A 6000-nucleotide genomic window follows, 5' to 3' on the forward strand; every position below is an offset into this window, starting at 1 on the left:
CACTGTGGGGGTAACATACTGTGTTGGGGGCACTGTGGGGGTAACATACTGTATTGGAGGCACTGTGGGGGTAACATACTGTGTTGGGGGCACTGTGGGTGTAACATACTGTGTTGGGGGCACTGTGGGGTAACATACTGTGTTGGGGGCACTGTGGGGGTAACATACTGTGTTGGGGGCACTGTGGGGGTAATATACTGTGTTGGGGGGCACTGTGGAGGTAACATACTGTGTTGGGGGGCACTGTGGGAGTAACATACTGTGTGGGGGGCTGTGGGGGTAATATACTGTGTTGGGGGGCACTGTGGAGGTAACATACTGTGTTGGGGGGCACTGTGGGAGTAACATACATTGTTGGGGGGCACTGTGGGGGTAACATACTGTGCTGGGGGCACTGTGGGTGTAACATACTGTGTTGGGGGCAGTGTGGGGGTAACATACATTGTTGGGGGCACTGTGGGGGTAACATACATTGTTGGGGGCAGTGTGGAGGTAACATACATTGTTGGCGGGCACTGTGGGGGTAACATACTGTGCTGGGGGCACTGTGGGTGTAACATACTGTGTTGGGGGCAGTGTGGGGGTAACATACATTGTTGGAGGCAGTGTGGAGGTAACATACATTGTTGGCGGGCACTGTGGGGGTAACATACTGTGCTGGGAGCACTGTGGGGGTAACATACTGTGCTGGGGGCAGTGTGGGAGTAACATACATTGTTGGGGGGCACTGTGGGGGTAACATACATTGTTGGGGCACTGTGGGAGTAACATACATTGTTGGGGGGCACTGTGGGGGTAACATACATTGTTGGGGGGCACTGTGGAGGTAACATACATTGTTGGGGGGCACTGTGGGGGTAACATACATTGTTGGGGGCACTGTGGGGGTAACATACATTGTTGGGGGCACTGTGGGGGTAACATACATTGTTGGGGGCACTATGGGAGTAACATACATTGTTGGGGGGCAGTGTGGGGGTAACATACATTGTTGGGGGCACTGTGGGGGTAACATACATTGTTGGGGGCACTGTGGGGGTAACATACATTGTTGGGGGGCAGTGTGGGGGTAACATACATTGTTGGGGGCACTGTGGGGGTAACATACATTGTTGGGGGCACTGTGGGAGTAACATACATTGTTGGGGGGCGGTGTGGGGGTAACATACATTGTTGGGGGCACTGTGGGGGTAACATACATTGTTGGGGGCACTGTGGGGGTAACATACATTGTTGGGGGCACTATGGGAGTAACATACATTGTTGGGGGCACTGTGGGGGTAACATACATTGTTGGGGGCACTATGGGAGTAACATACATTGTTGGGGGCACTGTGGGGGTAACATACTGTGTTGGGGGTGGTTTTGTTGATATCACTAAGTGGCTTCAATAGAAGGAAAATTGAGTTGCAAAGAGTTCTTCTGTGACTGATAAATATTAGTTGTTTTTTTGTTTTTTTTTGGGGGGGTCCAGTTAGGGCTTCTGCTCTGGGGCCCCAGGATTTCTATGTGCGCCTCTGATGACGCCATTCATTTTACCATATAATATACTGGAAAATAGTGTTACATTGTATATAATAAGAAAAGATGACTCTGTATATAATAAGGGACAACGATGCATGTAATAAAATACTATAAAGGACGACACTGTATATAGGAAAGGGGGAACACCTCTGAGCTGTGCGTCCAATCCACACTGTGTCTATGGATCTATAATATAGCGACCTTAGAGAGGATTGCCACAGCTTCTCATTGTTTGCTATGGGGTACAGACTTGTGATGCCCCCGCTATTACTAAATGATCATGGGGATGTTCTTATTTGTTCTCGACAGATTTCAGTGGGAAAAAAGGGAACATGTTGGATTTAGACCTTCCCAATCCATGTTTATGCAGCGTGAGGGGTCTGGTAACGGTGGATTCCCCCCGCGCAGTCTTGGGAAAGGCCAGCGTATGGTTATACGTAGTGTTGAGTGAGTAGATGACTATTCGTACTCACTCACGGTGCTGTTAGTGAGTTCTGTCCGCTACTCGCATATTCGTTACAAGTAGCAGGTATAATGTAAGTCAATGGGAAATACTCGCTAAGTTGCGAGTAACCCGAAAGCCATACCATTCACTTCTTGCACGAAAAGTACACCTTTCGGGTTACTCGCTACTTTGCGAGTATTTCCCATTGACTTACATTGCGCCCGCTACTCGTAACGAATATGCAAGTAGCGGACAGTACTCACTAACAGCATAGTGAGTACGAATAGTCAACTCCTCGCTCAGCACTAGTTATAAGGGGACAGGTAAGAAGACCCGTCAACTGAGCGCATCTGGTGTGTTTATGGGGCAATTGGAATGAGTAACTGGCCGAGGGCTGTTGGTAGTGGCTGTGGATAAGGGAGGTCTTCTTTACCTGAGACCATAAACTAGTCAACGCTGAAACGTGAAGACCCTTTTATTAAACATAATTTTACCTCCAAGTTCCATTTTCACATCACTAAGGGTATCCACCTCCTTAAGTCAAGAAATAAGGTCTAGGCTCATATTTTCCTGGTCACTTTTTGAATTCACTGGTAAATAACCGAACAAGTCCATGGCTTCTTTGCAGTGTTGTTCAATCTCCTTCACTTGTTTGAAGTCCATGGTCTTTCTCCACTGCTGAAGAACTTTTGAAGACTCTCTAGAATATGTCATGAATATGCCCTTTTGCCCCTCTTCGACATGAGTGATGTTGTATATCCATCGCTCTAGATCTGCAGTCATTTTAAGTCCAGAAAACTCATAGATTTTTTTTGTATTGGAGATGGGTTCTCTTGACAAATCCTCATGACGAACGAGCAGATATCTCCTCTTGAGGTAATCACCGGCTACGTTGACCATATTGTTTATGTTTGCCTGTGCTTTGCAGATCTTGGCAATAATGGAACCATTTGTGGCTGTGTCATGTTCCTTAAGCACAATGGGATCATCAACACTGAGTTCAAAGTATTTCCTCGAAAATACTATCGCCCTGGGGTCTCTAACAAGGTGGATGATCCGAAGATCAAGGGCTGGATCTCGAAAAAGTGGAAGTAGAACAGAATAGTCTAGGATTCGTACTGTCTTCATGACCCTGTGACTGTAAGTGTCACATGCCTTTGCCATTTCATCGAAGGTGGATTTCTGACACAGTTGGTAACATTTTGACCGGTTATAGCCCTCAGATGGTAGAGGATGTGAGCAAGATGGTGGTGAACACAAAGCTCGACTTTCTGCAAAGAATGACAGGCTGGAGATGTACTGGCGATCACCCATAACGTAATCTTGTAATGGAGCAACATCACAGGTGAAAAGTGAGTGAATGAGGTCTCTGACTGCATAGTGAAGAAGTGTGGCTCCTTCATTTCTGAATCTCATCCAGACTGAATGTCCTGGTTCAAAGAGATAAAAAACATCGGGGTGGTGGTTGAAGATCTGCCCGATGAAGGAAGAGCCAGAACGCCAAGAAGAGACAATGAGAACATGGACAGGTGCCTTCTTTGTTTCATCGGAATTTGGCAACTTTGAGACAGGACGGACTTTGTACAGCTGGTATGAAAAGAAAATGATGTATAAAAGTACACAGAAGTAGAAGACCGAACGGATGGACATGCTGTCGAGAATCCTAAAAACATAAAGGTGAGAGGTCAGTGAAGAGTGAGGGATAGGAAATATGAAGGGTTTCCACATTTCATAAAACTAAACCTTAAAATAAATAAGGAATATTAGAAATATCTCTAAGGCTTTGTTCACATCGGCAATCTTTTCTGTACTGTTATGGTTCCTACAAGCTAGCCTCGCCTTCAGAAATGCTGGAACACAGACAGAAATTTGGTGTATGCAAAAATAAGTCAGTGAGAACCGTCAAGAAGCATTGGGTCTTAAAATGTTATCCATCGAGATATGGAAGGCCTGACAGAAAAGTAACAAAGCCCCCCCAAAATATCAATGGGGAATGAAGAGGCATCAAACATATGAATGATATAGATAAAATCATAAGTAAGAGAGGATGGTGGACAGCGTCTTCTTACCTTCTCGAAGATGAGCCGAGTGAGGAGCCCAAGTGAAGATTCTTCAATGAGTCTTTCCATCTTCTAGAGCCACACATTTTTTTATTTTCCATTGACAAAAAAGGGGTTACACATCATTGAGAACTTGAGCCTATAAACATGTCAGAAAAGCTGGAACATTTCCTCGTATAACATTGAAAACAATTAGAACGATGAAAAACAATCAACAAACAGAACAGATCGCTGTGGGAGATGAAATCCAAATTTACGATCTACAGTGACCAATTATTCTGCCTCGTAGAGCGGAACCCGACATTCTGGAGAAGAACCTGTTCACAGCTTGGAAGAGATGAGGAATAAACAAACACTTGGAGGAAGCTCCTAACAGATTTCCTTCAAATATTAGATATGTGCCAATTAGTCAGCTTAAAATTCAAGGTGTGGTTAAAAGTCCTTCTGGATTATGTGACGCCTCTACAACCCGACACATCTATTATCATAACCACATAGTGTTATTTTAAGGTGCTCAATACCCTGTTGAGATTTTTGGGTCATTCTGGTCTTCTTTCAACTGTTCGGTCATACTTTAGCATTGAGGAGGGACTGTGGGGTAGGTGAGGTACAAATACTTACCCCTATGATAATGTGTGGTACATAGGGAGTATATGGTGTGAAGGACCTCAAGCTGAAAAAGAGAAAGGGATTCTCCGGGACGTAGACAACTTATGGCTTAGGAGAGTCAACCAATGATTGATCTATGAGTGTCCTACTTCCAGGACCCTTGCCGGTCTGCAACATGAAGGAAACTTCCCAACTCTAAACAAGAGGAACATGGCACTCACCGGAGCTTCTGGTCTTCTCTGTCATGATCAGAGATGGACCTGAGGTCAAACCCCTATCCATAACGGTACCAGGTACTGCGTAAAAAACTTATATTGGCCACATTTACGTAAACAGCGCAGTCAGGAACGTTACTGATGTCACCACTCATCAGAGTCGTCGGGTCTCACGGAGCGCAGTGTGAACCGGGAGTGGCTGCTGCTCAAAGTAATGGTGCGTTTGCGAAATGCATAAAAAAACTAAAGAATCTGCAGATATGTAGAATGCTGTGACGGGGGTGGTTGGGAAATGTGACTGTAAGTCAGTAGTAAGATCCAGCATGGTGAATGCATTATGTGATGACAGGTGATATTACACCGACGTTGGGCCGCACCCATACGCAATGGCTCCCATAGTAATTTCTCTGTGACCACGAGTCTATTCGTGTCACATTTTGCAGCACTTCTCATCTAGACATTCTTTACATTTGCTTTTTTATGTTTAATTTTTGATCCTCATGTCATACTCCTCTACAGAAGTTTCTGCATTTGAGGTACAGACTCAATATATTTTGGGTGTGATGGTTTATATAGCATGTTGACTGGCACACCTCTGCAATTTTGGAATGCTGCCTATGCTCTTATGAGACTCTTTTACCTAATTAAGAATTAAGATTCTTATTTTCTTTAATTTCAACCTCAACGTGTGCCAATTTTTTTCTATTCTGCAACTCTGCCACTGAAGGCTGTCCTCAGACTCGTGTGCTGTCTTTTGGCTTGTGCGGTATCCTCCAGCTCTTGCAGTATCCTCAGGCACTTGGGGTCTTTTTGAGCACGTCATGTTCTTTAGATCATGGGATATCGTCAGACTTACGTGATGTCCTTGGACTCATGGGGTATTCATGGACTTGTATGATATCCTTAGGATTGTAATGTGTCCTCCTAATCATGAGGTGCCCTCAGGACTATTGGATTTCATCAAACTCATTTGGGAAATTCAGGCTCGTAGGGTGTCCTTAGTCTTGGGCTCATGGGATATCTTTGAGCTTAAGCGATAAGTTTAGACAAATAAGATGTCTTCGGGTTTCTGTGGTGTCCTCAGTTTCATAAGGATTCCTCGTCCTTGTGATGCGTCCTTACACTCATGTAGAGACCTCAGACTTGT

General features: G+C 44.9%; 1 pseudogene; it reads right to left on the reverse strand.

Moving 5' to 3' along the window:
* Window positions 1-2419: 2419 nt before the first annotated feature.
* Window positions 2420-3619, reverse strand: LOC142251719 (carbohydrate sulfotransferase 4-like; annotated as a pseudogene).
* Between the last annotated feature and the right edge of the window lie 2381 nt (window positions 3620-6000).

The sequence above is a fragment of the Anomaloglossus baeobatrachus genome, chromosome 9, assembly GCF_048569485.1.
Source record: "Anomaloglossus baeobatrachus isolate aAnoBae1 chromosome 9, aAnoBae1.hap1, whole genome shotgun sequence".
NCBI lineage: Eukaryota > Metazoa > Chordata > Amphibia > Anura > Aromobatidae > Anomaloglossus > Anomaloglossus baeobatrachus.